Genomic DNA, 15,435 nt, shown 5'->3' on the forward strand with positions numbered 1-15,435 from the left:
GCAAATACCAGTGGACGAAGAATCCCAGCGTGTCTTGGTGGTTAACACGCATCTTGGTTTGTACCGATTCAAAAGACTGCCATTCGGGTGTGCCTCCGCCCCTGCATTGTTTCAGCAATATTTACAAACTGTTTGGGCGTCGGTCCCTACTGCTGTGAACTATCTGGACGTTATTGTGATCTCCGGAAGGACAGCCGACGAACATTTCGCAAATCTAAGAACATTATTTCAGGTATTGCGACAAAATGGTCTTCGCTTGCGGAAGGACAAATGTGTTTTTATTGCTCGTGACTTACCATATCTGGGACATGTCGTAAATGCACAAGGCATACATCTGAGTCCAGAGCACCTCCGTGCCATACACGACTTGCCTTCGCCGCAGAATTTGAAGCAGCTACAGAGTGTGTTGGGAAAACTTAACTATAATCATAACTTTATCCCGCATGTCTCTTCCATTTCAGCTCCACTTCATCGCTTACGCCGTAAAGGTGTTCCGTTCGTCTGGACGACGGAATGCGAGCGCGCCTTTCGCCAGTTGAAATCGGCGTTGCTTTCAAATACTTGCCTTACACCATTCGATCCCCAGAAACCCCTTTTGTTGATGGTAGATGCATCGGATTTCGGGATCGGAGCTGTGCTTGCGCACATAGATGGATCGCATGATAGCCCTATTGCCTTTGCGTCCAAATTGCTCTCGTCTGCGCAAAGAAATTATTCCCAGATAGAGAAAGAAGCTTTGGCTCTCGTATTTGGTGTTACTAAGTTCCATGTTTCTTGTATGGTCGTCACTTTACCATCATCACGGACCACAAACGTTTGACATCGCTTTTTCATCCGAACAAGCCTGTACCTCCACGTACAGCGCAGAAATTTATTCGCTGGTCAATTTTCCTCTCGCAGTACAGCTACGATATCTTGTATCGGTCCACTGCTAAGCATGGCAACGCTGATGCGTTGTCCCGTCTGCCTGTTGCTGAGGATAAAGCATTCGATTCTTCCGATCTTGCTTGCATGTTCATTGATGCGGAAACCGATAACGTGGTCGAATCGTTTCCAATTGATTTTCGTCGTGTAGCTACGGCCACAGCTGCTAACCCTGTCCTTGCTACCGTTTTGCGTTTTGTTGCTACGCAATGGCCCTTGTCAAAGTCACGGATCGCGGATCCGTTGGTTCGCCGATTTTTTGCTCACAAGGAGAGACTTTTTGTACGACGTGGTGTTTTGTTGTTGCGTTCTGATAATGATCAGTCCCGAGTCGTGGTCCCACGTTCGTTACAGTCCTCTGTCTTACGGCTTCTTCACCAAGGGCATTGCGGTATCGTGCGCACGAAACAACTTGTTCGTCAGCACTGTACTTGGTTCGGCATCGATGCTGCGATTACGAATATGTGCTCTTCTTGCATGGCGTGTGCCGAACAACAATCCGCATCACCGCGGAAATTCTTTGCATGGCCGAACGCCACTACCCCTTGGCAACGTTTACACATCGATTTTGCTGGTCCATTCTGAAATGCTCAATGGTTGGTTGTGGTCGATTCTTTCAGTAATTTTCCTTTTGTTGTCCGGATGTCTTCCACGACGTCTTCTGCCACCATCCAAGCCTTATCCGCTATTTTTTGCATTGAAGGTCTTCCACAGACTATTGTTTCCGACAATGGCCCACAATTCATGTCCGCAGAATTTCAGTCATTCTGCACGGCCAATGGTATTCAACATCTGACATCCGCGCCGTTTTCGCCTCAGTCAAACGGTGCCGCTGAAAGATTGGTCCGGACTTTCAAGTCACAGATGTTGAAGTTGAAAGAGTCGCATTCTCGGGAGGACGCGTTCTTGCTCCTTTTGTCTTCGTATCGCTCTCAGCCCCGAGATGGTCGCTCGCCAGCTGCGTTGCTCCACGGTCGTCCTCATCGAACCTTGATGTCTTTGCTGCATCCGCCGCATCGGGTTCCTGTGCAGCGGCAGACTCCTGCTTTTGCTCCAGGCGACGTTGTCTATTATCGCAACTATCGCGGTTCACAGCGTTGGCTCGCAGGGCGCATTCTTCGCTGCCTCGGCCGCGCTATGTATTTGTTTTTGGGGGCCTCTGGTGAGGTGCGTCGGCATCTCAATCAGCTGCGCCTCTGTCGTCGCACGGGTTCTGCCGCTCCCCGTCTGCTTTCAGCGACGGTGCCGTCCGGTCAGCGCCCTGGGGACCCATCTACTGGCTCACCTCATCCCCAGGTGTTACCGACGCTGCCTTCCATTTTGCCCCACGGCGACGCGCCGCCGCCGCCGCCGCCGCCGCCGCCGCCGCCCGCGGTGGACGCGTCGCTGCAACCGCCTGGCGCCTCCCTGGGTCACGCGCCACCGATCGCTTCCCGTGACCAGATGTCCTCCGCCATGGAACTCTTGCCCGCTCCAGACCAGATGTCGTCTTCGCCAGTCGGGTGCCCCGACGCAATGGAGGTTGACCCTTCGGCCCCTCCTCTATTTCTAAGGGCGCATACACCGCATGTTGACGTGCACCCTGGACTAGGTTTTCAGGCGTTTCCTAGCTCCCCTCGGACCAAATGGCCGGGTGCGGGTGGCACAGCCTCGCCTGTTGTTAGGCTACCCACCTCATCGCATACGTCAACATGGGGTCCTCCCCACGGTGGGCGGAAGCCTTATAACACGACCGTTCGCCGATTTGCGGGGGAGGAATGTGGTGTCACCGCCAGACACCACACTTGCTAGGTGGTAGCTTTAAATCGGCCGCGGTCCATTAGTACATGTTGGACCCGCGTGTCGCCACTTTCAGTGATAGCAGACCGAGCGCCACCACACGGCAGGTCTAGAGAGACGTACTAGCACTCGCCCAGTTGTACGGACGACGTAGCTAGCGATGCACACTGTCGAAGCCTCGCTCATTTGCAGAGCAGATAGTTAGAATAGCCTTCAGTTAAGTCAATGGCTACGACCTAGCAAGGCGCCATTAGTAACATTGCATGTATCTATGGAGTCTCACTTATATCGTCAATAGCGATGTACCAACGATGGATTAAAGTTAAGTATTCCAGAAGCTACGTACTTTTCTTTATAGCATTCATTACGTATCCTGTTACAGACCTATCTCTTTCCTGCGTGAGCTAAACGCGTGCCTTCCGGCTACTTCCGTGGCGTGGCTGTCTTGCTACGCCACAACAAATTTAACAATTCTCGTTTAACATTCCATCGACAACGTCGTCATTAGAGAAATTTAACAATGAATGGAAACGCATTATTCTAGCTTTAAATTTAAAAAAAAAAAAACGCAACAGAATGAGAGCTGGTGGACGGAAGGAACAACTGAAGATTTGAATTTTGTTTTACTAGGCATTATACCTCCCAACGCTTACGCCATCTTCCGATCCACTAGAAACCAAAGGAGTTCAAAATGGTTCAAATGGCTCTGAGCACTATGGGACTTAACTTCAGAGGTCATCAGTGCCCTAGAACTTAGAACCACTTAAACCCAACTAACTTAAGGACATCACACATCCATGCCTGAGGCAGAATTCTAACCTGCGACCGTAGCCGTCGCGCGGTTCCACACTGTAGCACCTAGAACCGCTTGGCCACCCTGGCCGGTAAACCAAAAGAGTACTTTCGTTCCTTGGCCCATATATCGTAGAAGACACAAACTGAAGCGCCAAAGGAACTGGTGTAGGCATGCGTATTCTCATACAGAGGGATGAAAAAAGGCACAATATTGCGCTGCAGTCAGCAACGCCTATATAAGACGAGTGTCTGGCGCAGTTGTTAGGTCGTTCACAGCTGCCACAACGGCAGGTTATCAAGACGGGACACAACATCTCCGAGGTAGCAATGAAGTGGGAATTTTCCGGTACGATCATTTCACGAGTATACCGTAAATATCAAATTTCCGACATCGCTGCGGCCCGAAAAAGATCCTGCAACAATGGGGCCAACGACGAGTGAAGACAACGTGACACAAGGGCAGCCCTCCCGCAAACTGCTTCAGATTTCGATATTGAGCCATCAACAAGTGTCAGCGTGCGAACCATTCAACAAAACATCTTCGTTATCGGTTTTCGGAGCCGAAGGCCCACTCGTGTATCCTTGATGACTACACGACACAAAGCTTTACTGCCCTCTGGTTGCCATTCAGCATACCAGAATACTTCAGTTCCAATCATTTGCTTACCTGCTGATGGTAGTTACGTGGTACCTTATGCCTGAAGAGTCATGCAAACTGTATAATGTAATAGTCCATGTGAACAAAGGTATCCGGACACTCCAAAAACATACATTTTTCATATTAGCTTGCATTGTCCTGCCACCTACTCCCAGGTACGCCATATCAGCGACCTCAGTAGTCATCAGACATACGGACTTCGAACGTGGTCAGGTGATTGGGTGTCACCTGTGCCATACGTCTGTACGCTAGATTTACGCACTCCTAAACATCCCTAGGTCCACTTTTTCCGATGTGTAGGTGATGTGGAAACGTGAAGGGACACGTACAGCACAAAAGCGTACAGGTCGACCTCGTCTGTTGACTGACAGAGACCGCCGACCCTTAAGGAGGGTAGTAATGGGTAATAGGCAGACAGCTATCCACACCATCACACAGGAATTCCAAACTGCATCAGGATCCACTGCAAGTACTAAGAAAGTTAGGCGGCAGGTGACAAAACTTGGATTTCATGGTCGAGCGGCTGCTCATAGGCCACACATCACGCTGGTAAATGCCAAACGACGCCTCGATTGGTGTAAGTAGCGTAAACATTGGACGATTGAACAGTCGAAAAACGTTGTGTAGAGTGACGAATCACGGTACACAGTGTGTTGATCCGATGGTAGGGTGTGGGTATGATGAATGTCCGGATAACTTCATCTGCCAGAGTGTGTAGTTCCAACAGTAAAATTCGGAGGCCGTGGTGTCATGGTGTGGTCGTGTTTTTCATAGAGGGAGCTTGCTCCCCTATCACAGGACAGAGCTACATTAATGTTTAAAGCACCTTCTTGCTTCTCACTGTTGAAGAGCAATTCGGGGATGGCGATTGCATCTTTCAACACGATCGAGCACCCGTTCATAATGCATGGCATGTGGCGGAGTGGTTACACGACAATTACATCCCTGAAATGGACTGGCCTGCACTGTCCTGACCTGAATCCTACAGGATATCTTCGGGATATTTTGTAACGCCGACTTCGTGCCAGGCCTCACCGATCGACATCGATATCTCTCCTCAGTGAAGCACTCCGTGAAGAATGGGCTGCCATTCCCCAAGAAACCTTCCAGCACCTGATTGTACGTATCCCTGCGAGAGTGGAAACTCTCGTCAAGGCTAAGGGTGGGCCAACAGCCTACTGAATTATAGCACTACCGCTGGAGGGCGCCATGAACTTGTAAATCATTTTCAGACAGGTGCCCGTATACATTTGAGCACATAGTGTATGCACATCCCAGTAATCAGCACTGTTGATTCTTTACTGCCAATGATATCACAGCTCATTACTCCTTCTTCTCTTTTCGTTTTATTTTGGTGAGGATGTAACGCCGGAAATGCATATCCTATTTCCATCTATTGTACTATAGATTTTTCCTTATTTTGTTACCTGAAGATATAACATTTCTGTGTCTTTGTATATTGTAACTGTTTTACTGTTTGTATATATATATTTATGCATTTATGTTGATTTGTTTTGTGAATATTATTTGTATTTATACGCTGGGTCTGGCCTAGGGAAAACTATGCTATCGACCGAATACATCGATAGGTCGTGTGGAGAACAAAAGTGTTTAGGATCTTTGGTAGTGTTAACTCTGTCGCGTGGAGCGCGGGAAGAGAGAGAGTCTGGCGGGGGTGGTGCAGTGGAGTAGGTGTGTTGTGTAACTCTCCCGCGAGTTGCCGCGCTTTCGGGGTTGGGCAGCATGTAATTGCGCTCGACTTGCTATGATAGTTTCTGACACGTTGTCGCGGACGGGAAGCATTAGCTGGCGCACATCAAGAGCCCGTTTCGCCTGGTGACCGCGTCGAGAAGAAGGCGCGCCAGCATCCAGCTTCTGCAACAGCGACGGCCGACAATGAGTGACTGTCGCCACCTCCTCGATCGACGGCTTCAAACCTTCAATCAACCAACAAGGAAGACTGGAAGCACGTAAAGTTTTAGAACTGTATGGCAGACCCCTGCTTTTCAAACTGTTCAAATCACAAAATTACAGCAACGTAGCATGAACCTTTGTTGAGTGCGAGTTTTGTTACCGTATTTTAGCTTACCTGTGACTGCAGCTCAGCTTGGTACATACTAAATTTTACTATTGTTAATTGTTCAGAATCATTTAATTCAAGTTCAAAGTTAAATCTCTTATTTCTAAATTGTGTAGATTCAAGTAGCTTTTGAAATGATTGTTGAGGTAGTCCAAGACTAACCGTATTTTACTAAATTTCGAGGTGCTTCAGAAACAAAGTTCACTATTAATTTCAGTCACTAAATTAACTTTCAATTTTCCGGTTTTATTAATTCTTTTGCTAAATTAAGTCAGAGTGTAGCAAATTTATTACTTCTGACAAACTTTCAGTTTTCACACTATACGTGTCAACCTTTAATTGCCATGCTTCTAGTGCTAATTATGTGTGTAATAACCTTTCTTTTTCAGTTACTATAGTAATTGTCCTTAGGACTGGCGACCGTAATTTCCCCCAAATCTCAAATATCTAATTACCGCTAGTTAATTGTTAACGTAACGGTCGCACATTTACTTTCTTTATTAACTTTACCCCTTTTCAAAATTAATTTCCACCAGTTTCATTTGCATTTTTCCTTTCATTTAGATGTAACCCTTTCCTCCCTCTTTACCACCAGATTAACTTCGGTGACGATTGCTTTTCCCAAATATCTATTAGGTACACGCGGTTTAATTTTTCACTGTCATTAAGGTCGATAAGTGAGGGGGAGGTTACACGTGGCGACCGTGACAGGGCAATCTTCGGATCTGAGGTTGTTCTGGACACGAATTTTGCATTTTGTAAATCTCGTAACAAAGTACTGGTTACGAAATGGTCGATACGTCAGCGAGAATATTAGTGAGAGGAATCCTAATTAGATTTGAGATATGGCATTTATATTGAAAATTATTAAAATGAGTGAAGGCAACAATTACCAAAATTTGGTAGACTTGGATACGGAACAATTGGTCGAACAGTGGGAAACGCGCACCGCGGAACCCATTGTTTGGAGCAGGCGGCTAGCATGAAAGACGCGACCGCCGAAACGCAAAAAAGAGCAGAAATGGAATTCCAAACTTTAGAAAATGTTTCGGAATCGGAAGTGAAAATCAAATGTGAATCCCTTGATGACGAATACGGGGGGACAATTAAAGACGAAGTAAAACCGGTAGTTTCCGGGAATTTAACTGATTTATTGAATGTTTTGATTAACGAAATCACGAGTCAGTCTGAAAAAACTGAACGGAAGCTAGACAATCAGAACAAAGCTATTAATGTTGTTAACAACAATGTTGGAGTTGTTAACACAAAAGTTGATAAAATCAAAGAAGATATTGTTGTGATTAATACCGAAATCGGTAATCTTAAACAGGAAACGATAGGCGCCCAGGCGGAAGTTGCGAGCATAAATACTCGTTTTTATTCCGAAATTAGCAGAATCGAGAAAAGTGTAGGAGAAGCAGTTGCTCCGATCATCGATAATAAGGTGACTGAACAAATTCAATTAGTGAAAAAAGAGGATCAAAAGAAGGTGGAAACTTTAAAGGCTTTAGTATCCGAAGTAGATACCAAAGTGACGAAGCAGGCTAATACCTGCGAAGAAAAAAAAGCGAAGTAGAAACGCTTGCGACAACCACTTGCCAAGTAACTACGAGAGTGTTGGAATTAGAAAAGAAACTTCACGAAAAACAGAGCTATGTGCCAATCTGTGCACATAGTTCGGAATTGTTGACGAAAGAGGAGTGGTTCGACCCCTTGAAAAAAGGCGGTATACACCCGACGGATTTCATTAAAAATTGTGAAAGAGTTTTACCCAGATCATGGACTAATGAGAGAAAAATTAATGCGGTTATTGATGTGTTGGCTGGTGATGCCAAGCGTTGGGACTTAAACCTCAACATTACCAACCTGACTTTTGACGAGTTTAAAAATTTGTTTCTGGCTGAATACTGGTCAGAGCAAAAACAGCAAAGTGTCTGGCGCGAATTTGTCGTACCGAGGCCTTTCGGTGCGAATTCGCGCGGCTCGATGAAGGAGTTTTGTGAGGGTTGGATCCGCAAGTTGGAATATTTGCGTGATCGCCGCACGGAATCTGAAATAGTCTGGGAACTCTACAAGAAGCTTCCAGATGATACAAAACGCTACATAGGAAGCAATTACAGGACACTCAATGATTTCCTGGAAAGAGTTGAGGACGAGGACAATTGGCGCAATAATCGCGATAGTGGTAGAAGCCGTGGTAACAACAACGGGTACCACAGCAACCACAACAACGATAACCATGTGAATAATGCATACCGCAACCATGGCAGCAATAACAATAATGGTTCGGACCGTAATAACAATCGGTACAATGCAAATAATAACAGGAATGACGGAAACCAGTATCATACTAGCGTGATACGGGCTTCGCAGAATAGTAATAACGCCAGAGGGTGTGATCAGCCGCCTCAGCAGCATCCGGGGAGCGTATCTGCTGGGACGAGACAGGGAAACCATTAGCCGCGCCGGTGAGGGGCCGACCGGGCGTGGAGAAATTTTGGAGGCCCAATAACAGGAGAAAATCCAGGTGTCGTCGTTACGAAAATCCCGTATGGAATATTCAAGGGTGGGAGAGTGTGCCAGTCTTAAGAGAAAGGAGTGCGCCAACAAGTAGTAGATCAGCTGTGGACACGGCAGTAGAAAATACATTCACTGTCAGTGAGAACAATTTAAGTAGTGTTCCGGAAAACGATTATAAAGTGGCAGCTGTAACACCCACAGCGGAAATGGAGATTGAATTTAAGAATGATTCGCAATTGTTGAGAGAAGATCAGATGTCGTATTACACGTTCGTCATTGAACGAGGGGATGCAGAGAGGGATGAGGTCTGGTTAAGGCAGTTCGGTCGCTTATACCACGAACTAAGAGATTATAGGGGCCTGTACGGGAGAAGTGTTTATGGTGAGTGCGGGCAGGATTTGCTGCGTCTCGTCCCACAGGGAGATAGTATTTGTGAAGTGATAGAAAGTTCTGGCCCTAACCGACAGACTTTACTAGAAATAGTTGATGTTAATGGGGAGCACGAGCAAGATTCGTCGTGTTTCGTCCCGCAGGAGTTGGATGTTGAAGTAGTAACGGAAAGTTCTGGCCCTAACCGGCAGACTTTACCGAAAGTTATAGTGGTAGAAAACCTCCAGTTTAAACATTGCGAGAGTATTAAGGAGAAAGATTGCGAAAATATTAGTGATAGCCGAACACGATTGGTAGAAAAGCACATAGATTACAGCGTGTATGAGGTTAGAGCTGACATTATACGGTCAGACGATAGCAGTGTGGGTTGCGCAGATCTAGAGGAAGTAATTTCAGATACTACTGGGCACATTCCTCCAGGTAGATTGGCAGATGAGATCAATCTGACCAAAGAGGAATCAACGAAGGTGACAATTAATGAATTGATAGCAAAGCAACACTCACTAGTTGACGAGTTACAGGAAAAGGTTTCGGTATTGGAGGCGAAGCTACAGACTAAGCCTCAGGACAAACGTGTTGAAATTAAAACTGTATGTGAACAGAAGCTGAAAAGGCCGCCAGATAAGCCGGATTTAGGATCAAAGCCGGATGGTTTTTTTCTGGAATGACCTGGATATAGACGAGGATTTACTGTGGGAAAATAAAGAAACAGTCGAGGACAAGTGTAGACAGGTAGTAGTGTCTGTTAATATGCACGACCTACAACTAAACGTGTTGATTGACACCGGTGCAGAATTGAGCGCTGTATCTGGGAAAAATTTGAGTTACTGAAAGACAGACCTGGCATCGTAGTTATGCCAGTAACAGGAGTGAAAATTATCGGTGCTACTGGGAAGGCCAGTAAACCGGTCACAAAACAGATTTTTGTCAACTTCGAGATATGTGGGGCACTATTTGAACAAGAGTTTGTCGTCGTGCCAGACTTAACTACGGAAGTAATTATCGGGTTAGATTGGCTATTAAAGTACTGTGCAGTGATTAATTGCGAAAGCAAAACTTTGACATGTACGTCACAAGATAAAGCAATAGTAGTTAGTTTTGACGAGGCAGGAGACGGTGTGCATAGGCAATACCAGCCTGTACACATTAACTGGCCGGATGGTATTGACGTAGGTATGAATCTGAACTACTGTAGTGTGAGGAATCTCGGCATTGACAATAGTGCAGAAAGTGGATTGGAAAGTATTGTAGACGGTGTGTCAAACGTAACACACGAACAAAGACGAAGCCTGTATGAAGTGATAATGAGGAATAAGAGTGTGTTTTCAGACAAACCGGTACTTGTGGAAGGATATAAATGCAAGTTGCATGTAATTCCGCACGAACCATTCTTCGTGACACCGTATGCTATACCGCTGTCCAAAAAGGAAGCAGTGCAACGGGAGATAGATAAGATGATCGAATGGGGAGTGATTGAAAGAAGTACGAGTCCATACAATAACTGTTTGGTCATTGTAGCAAAACGGGATGGTAGTGTGCGTATTGTGATTGACGCACGCACGTTGAATAGGGTCGTTCAACGCGAAACAGACAGACCAGAGAGTATGGAGGAGATTTTGCAACGTTTTCATGACGTTAAGTTCATGACTAGCCACGATCTGACGGCTAGTTACTGGCAAATACGTGTCAACCTTCAGTTGACACGCTTCTAGTGCTAATTATATGTGTAATAACCTTTCTTTTTCAGTTACTATAGTAATTGTCCTTAGGACTGGCGACCGTAATTTCCCCCAAATCTCAAATATCTAATTACCGCTAGTTAATTGTTAACGTAACGGCCGCACATTTACTTTCTTTATTAACTTTACCCCTTTTCAAAATTAATTTCCACCAGTTTCATTTGCATTTTTCCTTTCATTTAGATGTAACCCTTTCCTCCCTCTTCACCACCAGATTAACTTCGGTGACGATTGCTTTTCCCAAATTTCCATTAGGTACACGCGGTTTAATTTTTCACTGTCATTAAGGTCGATAAGTTTGTCCGCAGCCGTGACAAAAACGGATCTTCGTTTAAATCCGAATAACGGCGACTGTGGGGGTTTCACAATAATAATTTCCGCAGAACGTGCGTTTCCCCACATGTGTCTACATGTAAGCCTTTTGGTTGGATGGGTTTGGATACCTGTCATGTAGTCGGTAAAGTTTCATGCCTTTCTCCCTGCACCACATAATTATTGGTTAAGCATGACATAATCCGTGAGAGTAGTAATTCCATTCAGTAGGTAAATAATTTTTTAGACGTTTTATGGTAATAAACTAAATTGTTGTAGTGATCATCGGTTTCCATTTGTAGTTGCATGATTGCCTTCATTAATATACAGTGTGGTTCATTGATAGTGTCCGGGACAGATTTCTCACGAAATAAGAATCAAACGAAAAAACTACAAAGAACGAAACTCGTCTAACTTGAAGGGGGAAATTAGATGGCTCTATGGTTGGCCCGCTAGATGGCGCTGTCAAAGGTCAAACGGATATCAACTGCGTTTTTTAAATAGGAACACCCATTTTTATTACATATCCGTGTAGTATGTAAAGAAATATGAATATTTTAGTTGGACAATTTTTTTCGCTTTGTGATAGATGGCGCTGTAATAGTCACAAAAGTACGTGGTATCAAGAAACGTGCCGACGGTATTTGCTTCGTGCTACATTACCCATGTTAAAATGGACCGCTCACCAATTGCGGAAAAGGTTGATATTGTGTTGATGTATGGCTATCGTGATCAAAATTCCCAACGGGCGTGTGCTATGTATGCTTCTCGGTATCCTGGACGACATCATCCAAGTGTCCGGACCGTTCGCCGGATAGTTACGTTATTTAAGGAAACAGAAAGTGTTCAGCCACGTGTGAAATATCAACCACGACCTGCAACAAATGATAATGCCCATGAACCATGGACCTTGCCGTTGGTGGGGAGGCTTGCGTGCCTCAGCGATACAGATGGCCGTACCGTAGGTGCAACCACAACGGAGGGGTATCTGTTGAGAGGCCAGACAAACGTGTGGTTCCTGAAACGGGACAGCAGCCTTTTCAGTAGTTGCAGGGGCAACAGTCTGGATGATTGACTGACCTGGCCTTGCAACATTAACCGAAACGGCCTTGCTGTGTTGGTACTGCGAACGGCTGAAAGCAAGGGGAAACTACGGCCGTAATTTTTCCCGAGGGCATGCAGCTTTACTGTATCAACAAAAGCAAAACGAGGATAATGGAATGTAGTCGAATTAAGTCGGGCGATGCTGAGGGAATTAGATTAGGAATGAGACACTTAAAGTAGTAAAGGAGTTTTGCTATTTGGGGAGCAAAATAACTGAAGATGGTCGAAGTAGAGAAGATATAAAATGTAGACTGGCAATGGCAAGGTAAGCGTTTCTGAAGAAGAGAAATTTGTTAACATCGAGTATAGATTTAAGTGTCAGGAAGTCATTTCTGAAAGTATTTGTATGGAGTGTAGCCATGTATGGAAGTGAAACATGGACGATAAATGGTTTGGACAAGAAGAGAATAGAAGCTTTCGAAATGTGGTGCTACAGAAGAACGCTGAAGATTAGATGGGTAGATCATATAACTAATGATGAAGTATTGAATAGAATTGGGGAGAAGAGGAGTATGCGGCACAACTTTACAAAAAGAAGAGATAGGTTAGTAGGACATGTTCTGAGGCATCAAGGGATCACAAATTTAGCATTGGAGGGCAGCGTGGAGGGTAAAAATCGTAGAGGGAGGCCAAGAGATGAATACACTAAGCAGATTCAGAAGGATGTGGGTTGCAGTAAGTACTGGGAGATGAAGAAGCTTGCACAGGATAGGGTAGCATGGAGAGCATCAAACCAGTCTCAGGACTGAAGACCACAACAACAACAACAACAACAGGTGTTTCAGCTGCTGTCGCGGCTAATCTGCACATCAGTAGCAGTCAAATTGCGCCAGAATCGGGAATTGCCAAAACGACGGTGTTAGCGCCATCTAGCGGGCCAACCATAGCGCCATCTGGTTTCCCCCTTCGAGCTAGACAAGTTTCGTTCTTTGTAGTTTTTTCGTTTGACACTTATTTCGTGAGATATTTGGCCCGGTCACTATCACTGGACCACCCTGTATACATTTGAGATATGGTACCTTTACTTTCATGGTTAACTGGGACACGCCTAGTAATTTTCCTTCAATAAGACGTTATCCATTGCATGACATTGTTTCTCTGAAATTTACAGGAACTTATGGGGAGGTTCCTTTCCCTGTAGGCCACTGGAAATCGGTGTGATAAACAACTTAGCCGACACCTTGTGAGACTTATTTTTGACCTATTTTGTAGTATTGCTTATGTATAATGTTGTATCTTTCATGGAAGTTCTTTGACTTTATATATATGTGAGGGTTGTTCAGGAAGTCCGATCGGTCACGAGATGGAAACCACAGTGAAAACCATAAACGTTTTATTTGCAACAGTTAGGTACACCTTCCACCTACTTCTCTACATAGTCGCCGCTCCAATTTCGAGTTTTGTTGTAGTATTGTATAAACTTTCCAATATCCTCGTCATAGAAAGCAGCGGCCTGTGCTTTCGGCCAGTTATCTGCACTGGTCTGCAGCTCGTTGTCTGTGGAAAAAATTTGTCTTCATAGCCAGCAGGTCTTGTGAACAGAGATGAGACTCAGGGGGAGCCAATTACGGACTGTATTGTGGATGATCAAAAACTTCTCATCGGAAACGCTGCAGGAGCGTCTTCATTTCCCCTGCAGAGTGCGGCCGAGAATTGGCATGAGGAAGGAACTGCTCGACAGTTGTGTTATGTGAGCTGCTTAACACAGGCGAAATCTCTAACCAGGCCATCATACTCGGTGGGAGACGCTATTCCCTACGCACCTTTACGTGCTCACTGTCATTCAAAACCGAAAAGAGCGATGCGACATGATCAACGGGCATACTAGACAGTACCCAATAGATCTGTGCAAAGCTTTACCGGATTTCCGCAGTGGTTTCCATTTCGCGACCGATCGGAACTTACTTTCTGGACAACTCTCGTATATCAGTTATGTGAACTTTTGAACGGTGTTCTTTAGATTATGCTTGTGAATTTAAATAACTGCTGAAATGATTGTTATATAATGTATTGTAAATGACTTGGTACATAGTTAGGGAAGATAGGGTTGAATGTACCAGATGTGGGGAAGCCCCGCGGCTATGATGTAGCCTGGTGGAGTGGGAAAGATGTGGTTGGTGCGCAAGTGGCAGCTCGTCCTTTGTGACGGGTAAGCAGTGTGGGCTGAGCAGTGCTGTGGTTAACGCATCGCTAGCAGCAGCGGATAATTGTGGCTCATATTCATGATGTTTTGAGGCCAGAAGAGCTTATGGCCCTCGGATGCCACATTTGGTGATCCCATCATCATGGCATGGCTTTTGGCCCTATAATAATATAATTTCGATGCCAAGAAGATTTGTAACAGGGCGAGGCCAACAGTATTGTTACGATTGCATCGCTGCACCGTTAACAGTCACTGAAAATTGCGCCACCAGTGCTGCCATCCTTCCACTAAATTGTTTACAGTTGGAACTCTGTTTGTGGACAAGGTATTTGTGAAATTTTCGTTGATTTTAATAATAATTGTGTTGTTGCTAAAAACTCTATCTTACGCCCGTGATTATCCTTAATCACTAGCCTGGGCAAGAATCCTATCCTAGTGAATTTCACTCCGAATGTCCTAATTTATTATGAGAAAGTGTTTGAACTTAAATATAATACTGTGTTATCATTTGCACAGCCAATAATGTTTATGAGTAAGTCAAAATACTACCTATGAAAGCACATTTGTTATTTCAAGAGTTGTAGTTTGTTGTGCTTTACTTAATTAATAATTAATGATAAGAATACTTACCATTTATCATACATACTGTGGTAGTTTTGTTAATGAGCATGATTCTTCAAATCATGAAAGTTTAAGCGTCCTCATGTGTTAGGATAGCTAATGAAGCAATGCAAAGGCTCCTTCAGAGCCAGTGTAGTCAGATCTACATTCTGTTTAGTTGCTTCAAATCGAGTTTAAGGATTAACTATTTGCAGTGTTATCAATTGCAATGCACGTTGGATAATGCACAGGCATGGAGACCCTGTACTAAGCAATGCAGATCGCCTGATTAAAATTCAGAATCATTTCAACCTTTTCCTGTTGAGTATTGCTATTAGTTTCATGTGTGTCGGTAATTGGCTTTATAAACTGTTACACCTAGTTCATTTAA

At 44.8% G+C, this 15,435-nt stretch overlaps 1 protein-coding gene across 1 annotated transcript in view; it reads right to left on the reverse strand.

Annotated features, from left to right (window-relative positions):
* LOC124789108 (proton-coupled amino acid transporter-like protein pathetic) overlaps nt 1-15,435 on the reverse strand; it is a 109,437-nt gene that overhangs the window by 16,783 nt on the left and 77,219 nt on the right. The gene's annotated exons all lie outside the window — the stretch shown is intronic.

The sequence above is a fragment of the Schistocerca piceifrons genome, chromosome 3 (genome assembly GCF_021461385.2).
Source record: "Schistocerca piceifrons isolate TAMUIC-IGC-003096 chromosome 3, iqSchPice1.1, whole genome shotgun sequence".
Lineage (NCBI taxonomy): Eukaryota > Metazoa > Arthropoda > Insecta > Orthoptera > Acrididae > Schistocerca > Schistocerca piceifrons.